Source organism: Culex pipiens, chromosome 2 (genome assembly GCF_016801865.2).
Source record: "Culex pipiens pallens isolate TS chromosome 2, TS_CPP_V2, whole genome shotgun sequence".
In the NCBI taxonomy this organism is placed as follows: Eukaryota; Metazoa; Arthropoda; class Insecta; order Diptera; family Culicidae; genus Culex; species Culex pipiens.
The window spans coordinates 216,974,442-216,990,285 of record NC_068938.1 but is presented as its reverse complement, the minus strand read 5'-3'; the positions used below and the strand labels follow the sequence as shown (position 1 = coordinate 216,990,285).

The 15,844-nt window shown below is 34.4% G+C and overlaps 2 protein-coding genes and 3 non-coding genes across 15 annotated transcripts in view; 4 read left to right on the top strand and 1 right to left on the bottom strand.

The window, feature by feature from the left end:
* Nucleotides 1-14,737, top strand: part of LOC120427503 (trypsin-1-like) — a 128,586-nt gene extending 113,849 nt beyond the window's left edge. The window contains exon 4 of the mRNA XM_052708056.1: nt 14,728-14,737. The gene's annotated coding sequence lies outside the window, so the exon portion shown is untranslated. The remainder of the gene's footprint in view (nt 1-14,727) is intronic.
* LOC120427505 (protein 4.1 homolog) overlaps nt 1-15,844 on the top strand; it is a 69,460-nt gene that overhangs the window by 5,736 nt on the left and 47,880 nt on the right. The gene's annotated exons all lie outside the window — the stretch shown is intronic.
* Nucleotides 9,518-9,624, bottom strand: LOC120427515 (U6 spliceosomal RNA). The gene has a single exon (XR_005606898.1). It is a non-coding gene; the product is annotated as a U6 spliceosomal RNA (small nuclear RNA).
* On the top strand, nt 10,784-10,890 carry LOC120427516 (U6 spliceosomal RNA). The gene has a single exon (XR_005606899.1). It is a non-coding gene; the product is annotated as a U6 spliceosomal RNA (small nuclear RNA).
* On the top strand, nt 15,264-15,370 carry LOC120427514 (U6 spliceosomal RNA). Its single transcript, XR_005606897.1, has one exon. It is a non-coding gene; the product is annotated as a U6 spliceosomal RNA (small nuclear RNA).

Sequence of the window (15,844 nt, the reverse complement as noted above, 5' to 3'; positions counted from 1 at the left end):
TGATAATCTGTAATTCCACTTTAAACTTTAAATTCATGTAAAATTACATTACAACAAATTGTTTATGCTTAGGCTTCTTTTTACTATCGTCAAAGAATGATGTAAAATTTGATGATGTTAATTTACCTGATTTTAATGTAAATTTATGCAACTTTTTAAGTAGAAAATTAGTTAAATTTACCAAATTCCAAAAGAAAATTTCAACCTATGTTTCATCAAAGTTCAATAAACAACGGAAAATAACAGTCAATAATTGATAATTTCCCCCCTCAAAGAAAATTTCTCTATATGCAGAGAGCAGTAAATCCCTCGTCACAAGAAAGGATTCGCCCAAGGATGTCCCGCCTTTCGGTGGCGCTCTACAACAGCTTCACTGCAGAGCAAATTCAAAAATTAATGTTCTTTCCCCCTCTTCTCACTGCCAAAAAAGGGTTGCGGTGAGATTTGTTTTGCCTTGTTTGAGGTTTTGACTTTTCTTGAGACAAGTTCAATTTCGAACCCTTAAAGGAGTGGCTGCCTGCGACACAATTGTGGGGAAGTGACTTCATTGTGATGGATTGCGGTGGATTAAGGTATAAAGGTGGAACAATTGATTGGGAGGTTATGAATTTGAATAAGGTTGTCAATCAAAATTCTTTAGTTTTAGAGCAAAAGTAATCTTTAGTTTTAGAGCAAAAGGATTTAAACGATTCGAGGTTGAGATTTTTACAAGTTATTGATTTTTTTTTTCGAATATTGTAATGTTATGCTACAGAAGTAAAAAAACATTACTGAAAAAATTAAAAAAATAAAAATATTAATAATATATTCGGTAACGGGTTAGTTTCGATAGAATTCGCAAACTAATCTTAAATGAATTCAGCATGTGACCGATTCTTAGCGAAGCTACACCAAAATGTCACATTTTTCAATTTTCAATGTGATTTTTAATATGAAAAAAATCATTTGTATTATGATGCAATAATTGCGATGTGCTTTAAATGCGTTTTCTTACCTTAAAAGCCAAGAATATTGACCAAATGTGGTCTGCAAGCCATTGAACGGGAGAGGAGTTTTTTCATAAATCTGCTCCTTTCGTTGTCCCGTCACGAAAAGAAATGGCTGGCAAAAACTCAAATTTCAACCAATTCGTTCAGTTCAAGGAGCAAAAGATTCGTTTTTTAATTTGTGATAATGTGTAGAAGAGCAAAAATTTTTAAACATCAAACTGGCAAAACTGTAGCGATTTTTGTAGTGTGCCTTTTAAAAGTCCAGTTTTACGATGTTGTCCCGTCACGCTACATTTTTATTTCAGGGGAAGCACAGGTACTAGATGGTTCATTCTGCATGATATTTCTTTGTAGGAAAATCAATTATCTTTCCAAATATGTACTAACATTGGGGGGTTTCTTCTTTTATTTTGCCACTACAGCCAAAACGCTGAAAAAAACATGGATTTTTTTTTAAAAGGAGCCGAAGAATCGGTCATGTGATTTTTTTTTCTATTTAAGAATGCACAGTAATAAAATGTTTAAAATTGGAAGGTGTAATTTTTGAAGGTTGAATATTACCTATTTAATTATGTAATTTTACCTCAATTTATACTGAAAAAGTGACATTATATTAGAAAAGCGGTAAAATTACACATTTTCAGAGGTAAAATTACCATGATTTTTTTTACTGTGTATCATTCTTATTATTCTTAATTAATAAAAGGGGAAAGCTTTGTTTGAAAATGTGATTTTTTCTGTTATGTATCACAGCCAAAAATTGATAAATTTGGAAGGTTGAATATAACTTCTCTTATGATATAATTTTACCTCAATTTAGACTGAAAAAGTAAAGTTACACCATAAATGTGATAAAATTGCATATTTTTTATGACATAAAAGATGTATAATAACCATGATTTTTTTTTGTTTACTGTGTACACAGTAAAAAATTGTTAAAAATTTGGAAAGTGTAATTTTGGAAGGTTGAATTTAACCTCTTTTATGATGTAATTTTGCCTCAATTTAGACTGAAAAAGCGACATTACACCAGAAAGGTGGTAAAATTACACATTTTCAGAGGTTATATTACACATTTTTCCTGACATCAAAGATGTACCCCTTCCAGGGATGGAATAATCGCAAAAAAATCAATTTCGCTTGCGAGCTTTCTTCACCCGCGAAAGAGAGAGGAGGCAAATCAAGCAAAAGAAAATCGCTCCCGAATTTCGCTAAGAAAATCATTCTGTTGATGATTTTTTGTGAATTTCCTTGTCAGCACCACTTAAAACTATTTATTTCGCTTTGTTTACACACATTGTCCATCTACAAATAGTGACAGGTCATTTTTCGACGTGTGACGTTACACTTGCAAGTGTAGTAGTGAAAAAGATGTTCCGCCGAATAATCAAGATGATGATTTTCCTAGATTCCTTTTACCGATTATTCGTGCGCGAGAGAGGAGAGCCATGTTCCCTTCGATTTTTTTCTCTTGATGAACGTTCAAAGATTTTCTTTTGATGATGATTCTTCCATCGCTGACGACTTCCCAGATGTAATATTACCATGTTAATTTTTCTTGATATTTTTATTCCTCTTAAATCAGTTTTACAATTTCAACTTACATTTTTAATAAGGTGCAAATTTTCTATGATTTTACGTAAAATCTTTGTTAAAGACTAATTTCTAAAATTTGTCACTATTATTATTTAAGAAATAAAGGAAATGTTCTGATATTTTCGAAAAAAAATATTTTTATAGATTTCAAAAAGTCACTTTTATATTTATTTTTCATCTGAAAACTTAACTAAAATAATAATGAATTTTCACCATCTTGTGTTATAAACGAATAAATGACACTTAATTGAAAACAAACTGATTATTTTGCGTAATTCCTCTTCCATTTGAAAAATTGGAAAAAAAAAGTTTTATTTAACTGTCACATTTCTTTCTTTTCATCAATGCCTTTTAGTTTGTCAAAGATTTAAAATCAATCATTAACAATTTCATAGTTCCGATTATTGAATATTTTATAACACTTGTATAGACAGTGGTCAAAATTGTATGCAGATTTCTGTGGGTAGTTCTCTCAAAATTTTGGCCGGTTTAATAAATACAAAAAAATATTTAGGGTTCGTTCAAAAATTACGTCCATTAATAGGTGAAGGGGGGGGGGGACTAAAGTTTGTGAAGTCCATGTTAAAGGTATAGGAAAAATGCGTGACAGGGGGGGGGAGGCTTCTGAAATCCCGAAATTCTCTTGACGTAGTTTTTGAATAACCCCTTATATTAATTGTTAGTTCTTGCAAAAATCGCTCTTCTACAATTAATTTATCTTCGAATTTTAAATAATTGATGACGTAAAATAGAAATTACTTTTGAAATGTCCTGATAGTCTTTTCTTGCTCTCCAGTAAAATTCAACACAATTCTCTAAAACTAAAAGAAGTTGAATTTATTTTAAGTTTGGAAAAAATTAAACCATAAAGGTGATAATTCTCAAGATTAATGGAAGTTAGCGTTTTGGTTTGAAACCCGTTTTCAAACCATTTTTTTTTCTTAACTAGTTCTTGCAAACTTTTGAAAACCATCCTGAGATAACAAAGAGGTTATAATAGCATCGTTTTTGGAATATTTGTTGAATGTTGAAAATGTTCATTATCTATCAAATAGTAGTACTTTAAAAACAAGAACCAAATTCACTTTAACTTGCCCCAATTGTACTTAAACTCTAACAGAGAGAGAAAGTTGCCTTTTCCGGTCGCTCCCAGCTCAGTTTCCACAAACCTCGATGCTTCAAGTCGGAATGAAAAGTAAACAGAAACTTTTCCCCAAGTGCCACTACAACTAGACACGGGCTCGTCGTAATGGTTGTTTACGTTTTTCTTTCTCAAAAGGTGTTTCTATTTCTTTTTCTTTGTACAAACGGAAAAACGTAAAGAAGATTTCCCGCGGGTGCAAATAAAAACAAAAAGTTGTATACGCCCGACTCGAATGATGACGACGACTGGCAAGAGAACATCATGCAACTGCAACAAGAAAAATAAAGCAAAAATGCTCGCACGATGACCTACTTCCGATGGCTGGATGCAATTTAGAGAGATGCACACCACACAGTTGCATCGCTCCGGCTCGTGATGCACATGGAACGAATATAAAACGAACCAATCTCGTTTCTCGTCACTGTGTATTGTGTGCCTCAAGACTCTGTGTGTGTGTGAGTTTTGTATCAAAGAAGTCAAACACGAGAAAAAGTGCAACCTCTTATGCTGCCTTCTTTCATGCAGCATAAAAGTATGCTCTCTTTTTTTCTTCACTCTCTTTTCCGTCACTTAAATTGCGGGTGAAATTGAGCGTTTGTGACACTTTCCAGCTGGTTTCGACTTTTGTTTGTTTATGTCGATAGCTGTGCAACTTGAGCACCCTCTTGGGCTGCCTTTCTGGCTGATTACCATACCATAATTATGTTGGAAGTGGAATTGTTTATGTTGAGCTGGTTTTATTTATTTTAATTCACAGCTTGTTTTGTAATTGATACATGCTTTAAAAGTATTTTCATTGCTTTTATTCAAACAAACTAACAACTCACACGTTGCATAGCTCGATTTTTTCAGCACTCGACGTATTTATCTAGCTCGGCATTAACTAGTTATAAACATCATCCATAAATAACGCAACATTCTTGCGAAGATTGTTGACCTCTTAGTGGTTCTGATTACAGCTGACTTCTGCCGAATGTCCAGGCCTACTGCGTAAAGTTTACCGCAAAGACGATTCGTTGAAATGGGTTGGGTTGAGTTTGCGCACGAATTTTCAAACAACGAAACTTCAATTTCTGCGTAAAATTTACCAAGATAGTATCTTGTTAGCACTATCCCACAAAAAAGGTGCAAACCACACACTCCTAACCACCACCAGCAATTACCGGCTGGAACCACCCTCACCTCTAATTATTATCCAATAACCGTAGTCCCAGTACGACCTCCGCCTCCTGCTCCATGTTAGGTCGTGCACATAAACCGCTAGTTTTGCTGCTGCTGCTGGTTGCGGTCATGCCTTAAAAGGTGAAACCCACCACGACTCGTCGACTCGACTTGATGGCACCCCCCGAAAAAAAAAACCTCCAACGTTCTCTTCTTCCACCAGTAGTGAGCATCAATTAGCATTGGGAACAGGTACCCGCACTTAACCAGCGGTGCGGCTGGTTGGCTTCCACAACTTTGTGTGTGCGATATGCGATACCCCCCTTAAAGTTTTCGGTTTTGAACCTTTGAAGTTGGTGTTCTGGGATTTTGGAATTAACCCTTGTCATTCTAACCCGGGCAGACGGTAATACAAAATTTATGCCATTTCAATAACAAATATTGTTAAAATAATAGAAATTGTTATGGAATCTTCTTGAAAAATCCATTTTTGCATAAGGGTTAAATAACAGTTTATGTTATCATAACAACATTTGTTATTGGTCTGATATTGGTTCAAATCCAAAAAAACTTTGGAATAACATTTTTTGTTATGGAAGAATACCTCCAACTGTTATTGGGATGATCGGATTGGTTGTTAAAATAACAAAAATTTGTTCGAAAAATAACAAAAATATTATTAGTCTGTTATTACATTAACAATCTAATAACAAAAAACTCATGACGACGAATAACAAATCTTGTTATAAATAACATAAAATGTTATTGGCCCAGTATTTTTAAATATTAAAAAATGTTATTCCCAAGTTATTCCCGTCTGCTCGGGAACACATACTTTTTGAGAGATTTTACCTTCAAGCATTTAGGGTTGGAGTAACTTTGTCCTATCACAGGGACAGAGAAAATTGTTGCGGTCTCCGGCAGTAGCATCACTAGCAGTGGCAGGGTGTCCATTAGAGCCCAACCCAGGTGGAAATTATGTTTATGATATGATACTATCAGCAGCACAGAATAAGTGAATCCTGATAGTGAACCTCGAAGGAAATTACAGTTTAGTTAGTTAAGTGCCTTGATAAGTGGATTGAAAGAGCAAGGGATCACACACAATTTGCAAACTTTTGATAACAAATTAAAGTATCGTCAATTTTTCAAAATTAAAGTGAAATGACCTACATTCCGAACTCACTCCAATGCAGAACATTCTTGTTACGTTTTTTACGACCGTTTCAGAGGGTTTTCATTCCGTCCCGCCTCCTTCGATCAACACGATTCCACGTTCACATTCCCTGTGGGCTAAGCCCACCGAGAGAATTGAATGCAGCTGTGGCTTGGCCAGAAGGCAAAACCACCGGACAAGTGGATTTCCAGCGGGTCCGATGGGCACGGTTCAGGGAGTTGCACCGAGTTGTTTTATTTTTATTTTCAGTTCTTCCTTCGAAGGGGAAAACAGGTGTGCCCCTAGCAGGGTCGTATTTCAGTGGGTATAATTTTTATTACTTCACGGTGGCCGCAAGTTGCTGTGGAGGGCCACCCTAGGGAAGAGAGAGACATTCAGAGAGCTGGAAAAATGAAGTTATTCTTGGGCTTCTGTTAAAGTTACGTTATGCTACCTTACACGCTCGCGCGTAGTGCTTTGAAGAACTTGGCCTGAATCCATAAAATGCAGAAAAAGTGTAATCTTTTTTTATTATACTCTCTCCCTCTGGACTGGACTGGGTTTGTGTGTGTGTTTGCTTTTTACGCAATGCTTAAAACAGTTTCCATGTCACGGTGCCGTGAATTTCTTGAATTCCTCACCTTCGGAACAATTTATATTGAGAGGGTCTTCAATATTATTTTTTTCCATTTTTAAAACTTAATTCAACCGCTTATCTAAAATTCTTAAATATCCTTCTTCAGATAAATATAAAACAAATTGTAATCAATTATGTAGTACAAAATTAAGAGCACTTATACAAACTTCACATAAAAAATAAATAATCTATACAAAAGTCTGTTCAGAGGTTCCTTTAAAAAGAGTCCAGACTCGATTATCCGAGGTTTCGATGATCCGAAAGTTTGTAAGGATCTTCGTATAATCGAATCATGATAGAAAAAATGTTTGTTTTTTTACATTGTTTTACATTTAATATCAAATTCGAGTTCAGCAACCCCATATTAGTCAAATTTGAGTTGTTAATTGCTGTTATATTACCAAATGCATTTTTTCAATATTTCATCATTGCCATTTTGGCCGCCAACTTGGACTATCCGTAATGTTTGCTAGGATTCAGATAATCGAGTCTAAGCTGTAATCGAAAAATTTTGAAAACCGAAATACCCGTTTTAATTGAAACATATTAAGAATATGGTCTTAAACATAAATTGTAATATGATCAGGAATTTTTATTTTAATTACTTTATTTTTTCTAATAGCTTTTAATCCTAGAGTTTGGCTAGATACAAATAAAGCTTTTTATGTGTTTGTAAATCGTGTTGAAAATTGACACAACTTTAATTTGACAGCAATACTCTAAAAGGGTTTTAGTCATATTATTTGGCCAAATTGAAAATTTTATGTAAATCGTGATTTAATAAATCTAAAAATATTTATACTTCAAAGAGTTGCAAAAATTTCACACAAATCAAATTTGTTAACATTGAAAATTGAAAATTGAAGGTCAATTCACTAGAACTTATAAAAACTCATTTGGTAAATTTTGATTCTTTGCAAGGCATATCTCATACTATATCAACCAAAGGTCGGAATAAGGATACACTATTTAAAAAAACCAAAGGAGCCAATTGTGTTGAATATGTTAAACATAAAAATTGCTTTAACTGAAAATTCAATTTTCCATCTTAAAATAAATTTTTGAATTATTTTGTGTACATTTTCGATACCTCCCGAAGTTATTTTTTTTAATCATAAATTTGTCCAAAAACAAAAAGTCCGTTACATCTTATAGTTCAAAAGTTGGCACTTTAGGCTGGTACAAATATTTTTAAAAGTTTTTGTCACCCCCCCCCCCCCCCATCAAAATTGGCCCGAAAAATCAGGGGGCAAAAACAATATTTTTACAATAAACTTCAAAATTTCAATGAAAATTCAAGTGCAACCAGCTGAAATCAAATTAAAATACATTCTCCTGCGTTTAAAATCCTTTTCAGCATGTTTGGGTTTATTAAAAAATCTTAAGATTTTTTGACAAATTTTCGATGCAAAATCTTTTTTTTCGATACAATTTTTGTTTTTGTCAGATCTTAGATTTTTTGAAAACTAATGATTGCAAAACAACTGAACTTGTGTAAAATGCATTTTAAAACACTTTTTTCATTTAAATGTGAAGACTATGGCTTGTTATTTAAATTTTTATATTTTTTTTATTTTTTGCCCCCCCCCCCCTTGTCCTCGGCCAGGGCCGAGGGACAAAAACTTTTTTAAATATTTGCATCGGCCTTATGCCAACTAAAACATATAAAAAAAATTATAAAAATCTCTTGTCATAATCGAGTTTTTGCGATTTAAATTTATTTAAAAAAAATGTTTACAACTTTACCGAAGGCACTTAATCGACCAGAAAATTCCTCCTCGAGATAAAGATTTTCGAATGTTTTAATAGTACTTTTATAATTATAGCCCCAAACTCGTATGCAAATGATGCAAAATTGCTTATTTCGGCATGAGGAATCGATGGAAAAAGTTTCATACAAATGAAAAAAATCGATTTGCTGATTTTACAGAATTGCTCAATTGACCTTCACGAGAAATATACATTCCCGTAATCGTGAATTATGTTCATGAACCACGAACCACGAAGGAATATATTCACGTTCATAGTGTAAATGCACCATACTCATGAACACAATTCACGATTACGGGAATTGATATTTTCTGTGTTTTTAGAAACAATTTTAATCTAATTATGTAAAAAAAAACTATAAAAAAAACATTGTATGAAATAAAAGACAAAATTAATGGTTTGGTGGTTTGACTTATTCTAATTGCAAAAGAAAATAATTGGATTAACAAAAACTACAAAAGAGCAATGCAAATAAAAATACAACAAAATTAAAGAATGAAAAAAAAAATAATAAACGGATTCAGGTTAAAGAAATAAAAGTAAACAACACAAAAAAGGGATGGTCCTTCGAACCGGATATGATCCAGCGACCTATGGATAGCTATCCATACGTCGCTGGTTCATATCCGGTTCGAAGGACCAAATGTTGCTCTGTTTGTAAGCCTTGGGCTCACAAGGGCAGATTCTATTGTGCAAAAGTTCTGTACAGTAAGAAATGTTATGTAGAGTTTTTATCCAAATGAGAATCAAAAATATTTTTTTTTTCAACATTTCAACCCTAAACTTTTTTAACGTGGTCAAAAGAAGTCTCGCTGCCACAGATGAATGAATCTTTCCCCCATAACGTTATTGAGTCCAAAAACGTGTGTGAAAATAAAATCTCTTCGCGAGCGGTCGCATTCGGTCAATGTCGCACATTATTTCTGTGGAAAGGAACACCTGTTCCCTTAGCGAGGGAGCACCGGTGAACCATTTGTAAAACATTCTGGTTCAAGTTCAAAGTGATTTAAGAAAATCCGATTTTCGGAATGTTGGTTACTCATCCGCCACCAAAAAAAAACAAAAAAAATGTGGAACGCTTCACGATTTTGCGTGTCATCCTTGCGCAGGGGCCATGCTAATCTTCTCTGTATCGTTCCAATTTTAGTATATGTCTTGCCGAAGCAAAGACAAGTTCGGAGGGTGCCCTCGTTGCTTATATAGTTCGTGAATCGTAAAACGGTTCTAGCGATAGCGGAGTGCGAAGTGAGCGAAAGAAACGCGAAAAAGTGAGAACATTTGTAAGGTTCACAGCAATGGGGACCAGGTAAACGTTTAGTAATCGATTACCCGTCAGTTCGAGGTTAGGTTATGTACCTGCGTTTGAGTTTTAAACAAGATTTCGCTAATTGAATCAGAGCTGCCGTTTCTGACTAAATGCGACTCTCAGAATATTCAGATTAAACTCAGTCGACGCGTCTGCTCCGCAATAAAATGCATCGCAAATCAAATTTGTCTGGCATTTTCAATTATACCCATTACGACTCGCAGTGCTTCAACAACTCCTAAATAACCGTAAGCGGTTTTACTCCCCTTCCCCTCGTTGTCTGGAGTAAAAACGAGGCGTCAGTAATGGGACTGCCCCCTCCCCACCATCGCAACTCCCCTCAAAAACGGCCCAAATCATTTAATCCCACACAATTTGTTTCAATTTTTCTTCTGGCAAGTCGTCGTCGTCTGGCAATGAGAATCTCGCGAGATAAGATGCCTGCTTCTGCTCATCAGCATGATCATCATCACTGGCGAGGAAGGAGGCTCATTTCCTTAAACTCGTGGGAGGACAACACTGCAATTTAAGGGCGGGAGGAGGTTATGTAGCTTTTTTTCCGGGCCCCTTGCCCTAATGGGTTCTGAATCCCTCTGTCTGTGGTTGTTGTTGTTGTTCTTGGGTGTCGATGTCGTCGAGCCCACATTCTGCCCGGCCTGGCTGTGTGTATGTTTATGTGATAAAATATTAATGATGCAACCCCGGTGGCAGACACTGCTGGCGAATGTTGCGGACCAGTTAAGGTTCTGGTAGACAGGGTGACGAGCGCTCCGGTTGACATTGCAGCATTTGGGGTGGTTCAGAGTTCTGGAAAAATAAAAAGTTGTATGATTAAAATTCCAATTGGCATGTAATCGACGTTGCAAACCGGTTTGAGAATGATCTAATAAGACATCTGTTTAAATATTCAGGTGGTTTACCTGACATTTACCTGTGTTTTGTACTTCACAGCAAATTTTAAACATCGCTAGAACTGTTTTGAAGTGCGCTAACTATATAAGCAAATTTCAAGCCCTCAGTACTCGTCCTAGCTTCGGCTGGACATATACTAAAATTGGAACGATACAGAGAAGATTAGCATGGCCCCTGCGCAAGGATGACACGCAAAATCGTGAAGCGTTCCACATTTTTTTGTGATTCTGGTTTTCTGTGTTTTCTTATCAAATATTATGTCATTTTTAATATTTAAAGGTCAACTCTTCAATTTGGATTGAGCAACCTTGACTTTTTAAAGTCGATTGCAGAAATTTGAATAAAAAATATTTTAAAAACATTATATTAATGGTTATTGAAAATCTGGCAGCACTGTCATAAGTCATGAGCACTTGAATAAACTGTATGGAACTTGTCAATATTATCAGTCTTGATGAAAACTTGATTCGCTTTTTGTGCATCGTTATTTTTTTTTTTTTTGATTTTTTGCATCGTTATTTGAGAAATCATTTTTAGTAAATCATTAGGTTTGGAGATCTGGCAACTCTGTTAAACTTATGTGAAAATTATAGAACATTTCTGGAGTTTCTTTTGAAAAGATCATATAGGCCAGATTGGCATTTTTTGGGTGTTTCAAAAAGCAAAGAAAAAAAAAGGTTTGGACCATTTAAAAATACACCAAAGAGAGATTTGGATGAAAAAAGCCGTTGAAACAACACAATCAATTAATCATTTGATATTGAGCAATTTTCACTAACTTGGACTTCGCACTAAATTATTGCTATCGATCGCACTATTGCGACTTGTCAAACTGCCTTGGGAAATTTTAATTTTCTCAAAAAATAATCAAAGCGAGCCGATGTTGCTCACCTGTCAATCGCAATTTTAAAGTGCGAATGTCCAGTTTGGTGGAAACTGCGACTGGAAATGTAAATGAACAACTGCTGGTTGCCTAGTTTTTGGAAAATTTGTTGTCAAGAGAGAAAAGTGCGGGCCAAATCCAAGTTACAGAGCAAGGATCAATACCCTCGTCCAGTTTTTTTTCACATGATTTTTTTTTTCTCTTGTTTAGGAGATCATTTTAATCAACTATCCTAGGAAAACCTTTACTTTTTACTATATCTTTAGTTTTCCCATAATAAGTCTCTGAAATATATGAAATTTTATCTTGAGATGGGATTTTCTGATCGATTAGTTGTCTTCGGCAAAGTTGTAGATTATATTATTATTGTAGACTCGATTATCCGAAGCCTTGGAAAACATCACTTCAGATAAAGTTGGTTTCCCAAAATACGTTTTTTTTTTATTTTTTTGATATTTTTCGATGTGTTTTATGGGACTCAAAAATACATTTTTTAAACCATATTGCATGATGGTGCATAATCTTACTCCAGACAAGTTTCAGAAATATGAATTTTTGACGAAAACATTTTTTTTTGAAAAAAAAGGTAAAATAAAAAAAAATAATTACTTTTAAAAGCTAAAAAAAAATAAATAAATAAAATAAAATAAAAAAAATATTGCAATCCAAAAGTATTTAACCGATTTTGGATAAAAATGCACCGTTTTAGAGTTAAAGTCACTTTCAGTTTACAAAATTTCCTCTCTGAGACGATGAAAATTACTTTTTGTTAGTATTACCTAATTAGTCTGTTTTCAACCAGAGATATCTCGTAAACTATTGGCTCGAAAAAATGAAACTTTTGTGAAATTTTCAGTTTTTTTTTCTTTTTAAAGATATATTTGATTATGAAAATTTATTCATTAAAAAGTAAATTAAAATAAATTCTAAATCAATCATAACTTTTGAAAATGTTTAATTTTTCTCGTTTCATAAGTCAAACCAAATTTTTAAATTTTTATGCGAAAAAACGTTAAATTTTCAACTCTTTAACTCCCAAACGGTGTACTTTATTCAAAATTCTGCAAAGAACTTTTTTTTCATGGTCACATTTTTTTCAAAAATTCATATCTCTGGAAGCATCATGCACTCTGACTCAAAAGATGTCTTTTCGAGTCTTATAAAACATAAAAAAATATATTTTTGGAATCCAACTCTCAGTGAATAAAATTTGAAAAAGAAATACATAGTTAGTTAAGTATAATTAAAAAAATGTTTATAATTAGCATTATTTTAATATCTTCTTAGTTTCATGATTTTCTAAATGAACATGCTGTCGAATCTGAAAACGGACTGCATTTTCGGATTCGTTGGACAATTTTCTATTAGGGGAAGGTAGAATAAGTTTGTGAATAATAAATATTATGTGTTGAAATATAATTCAAAAAATCTTCAAATTTATTATTATTTTCAGTAGAAAAAATTTCATATAAAATGTGAAAACTTTTGATTCGTGCATCGAATTCAATTTAAAATGCAATATTAATCGATAATTTTATAAACAAAACTAGTTTTAACAAATTTCAAGCAAAATTGTGAATTTTTAACAATTTTATTTTTTTAAACTCTTTTAATTTTTATTTTGCTTTTTTTTTAAAATAGTCCTAATTTTAATCTGCACCAAACTAGCAGAAAATTCCATCTCAAAATACAGATTTTCATATATTTACGTACCCATTTTTTATGACCAGCCCGCAAAATTGTATGGAGACTTGTAAGTATAAACTAATGATGGGAATGTATGGACAAAGTTGCATCCAAATTAAAAAAATACTAATTTAAAAATAACAACTTTCTACAGAACTACTCAGTGAATAGTAATTTTCAAATTTTCTAATATTAAAACTTGATTTGCTGAAATTGCATAAAATAACAATTATTGGAAGAATTTTTTAAAAAGCGATTTCCTAAAATTTCATATCAATCTCTATTTAGTTGTATTTCAAAGAACCAACGGTTTTATTTGTTTTTAAATTCTTATAAGACCCTATTTAAAAAACCTGTTTCACCCAACCATATCACCCTAACATCCCATTTTACCCCCTGCACTTTGCCGCACCCGGGACATCGGAAGGAAGCCCCGGAACCAATTCACGCGCCGGGGTCGCATCAAACCAGGGAGGGCATCTAACGAGAGAGAGAGAGAGCAAAAAACTAGGTAAATGTTGAACCAGTCTCTCGCGCGATACCGGACCACGTCGGAGCTGGCGTCACTTTTACTAGACTCGTTTATTTTCTCCAACTCTCTTACTTGTCTCTACCCTTTCTGCTACCTTCCTTCCTTCCTTCCAATAAGTGCCGGTCCCTTAACGTAAACAGGGCACAACACCACACATCGACAGCGAGCGTTTAAAAGGCCTGGCCTTTTCGTGTACAACAAACACACATAGACATGCAGACTTACCCATTTGATGTCGGTGTTGTTGGAAGAGTTGAGTTAACTCACACGCAGCACCGCAGCAACAGCAAGAAGTGTGTGCTCCGTTTGAAGAATGTTGCTCAGACGTATCGAGGCATGGTCGTGGCGTAGAGGAGCTATGCTGGATCTTCAACCGTACGCTGCGCTGCAGTCAAGACTCTCCGATATTTGTGCCACCATAGAGTAGAGTCATATCCGTTCGTCAAGTTGAATGTTTCGTCGTCACGAGTGGAGAAAAAAGGGTTGAACCTGTGTGGAAGAAACTGCAAACATCACCAAAGTACACAGTAATTACACTACTTTGCTACTGTTCTGTTTTGTACAACGTTCTGTACAACACGAAGACATTCTGCTGACACTGTTCTGTTGAATTGTTATCATTTCGTGTCGGCGACGATGACTATTGAATCATGCATGAGCGGGCTTCAGGAGTAAATTAAAACATTCCTGGCGACTCCCCGGTTGATTTGAATTTTTCAAACGATAATTCAATTAGATGGATCTCCTGTGGAGCGAGAAAAGCTTCCAGCTGTTCGAAAAGACACATTCCGAACCAAGTCTACAATTATACCGTACCTTATGTCAGACACTACTACTCTGTCTGTATAAAAGTGCCAAGATGAATATTTAATTGACCGAATCACGCGCGCCTCGGACGGTTCGAATGACTCATCGGTCGAAGGGTACAGGCGGGTTGACTTTGCCGTCGAGTTCGTGTCGGAGATTTCGATGGATTGATCGGGTTAAGCTATAGAGAGAGCTATTCAATCGGTGTTTGCGTTTCCGTATTTGCATTTCGGAGATTGTCATCGATAGGATTGTGGGCTTTCGGGAGAAAAGGAATTTTGATTATATTGGAAAGTACTCATTGTTGCATTGTTTTTTTGGGACGTGGACGTATTTTGTTTGCCTAACTCAATTCGAGGGTTGAACTCTTGACTTTTTTTTGATAAGGTCCTATAAACAAATGTAAACATTGAGTGTATCCCTTTCACACCTTATGTCAAAGTCCATCGGAGTAAGCGGGATACACTCAATGTTTACATTTGTTTATAGGACCTTATCAAAAAAAAGTCAAGAACTGTTTATAAATATTCAAGTAGGATATGCCGGGCATCAAAACTGATGATACCACCCAACGCAAACACAATATCCAATAAGATTGGTTTGATTGTCCACGTAGCTTACGTATCGCTAGAACTGTTTTGTCAGCCACGAACTATATAAGCAACGAGGGCACCCTCCGAACTTGTCTTTGCTTCGGCAAGACATATACTAAAATTGGAACGATACAGAGAAGATTAGCATGGCCCCTGCGCAAGGATGACACGCAAAATCGTGAAGCGTTCCACATTTTTTTGGAGAAAATTACCTCTTCGAAAAAAAAAATTGGTTTTAAATATGAAATGAAAAAAAAATCTATTTTTAGACTTTTTCAAACGGTTAAAGTTGGTTTGAAAATTATGATTTTTTAAAGACCATAAAATTTCACTAATGTTTAATTATTTAATTTTAATCGAACCATTAATTTCTGAGATATGTCAGTTGAAAATTACAGGCTAATTTGGTGACACTTCAAAAAACTGTTTAAATTCTTCGCGAGGCTGTATCCAAGAATTTAATTGACCAATTTTCAAAGGTTCAGAGAGAAAATTGTAGGAAATTTTCTAAGCTTAAACAAATTCAGATGTACGTTTCTTTCAAGAAGTATTTTTAAAATGTAAATAAACAAAACCAATAAAAAATTTATGCCTGTAAGTTTCTTAAACTTGAAAACAGTACATTTTATCAAAAAATTGTAAAGGGCTTTTCGATTGCAAACTCAATTTGGT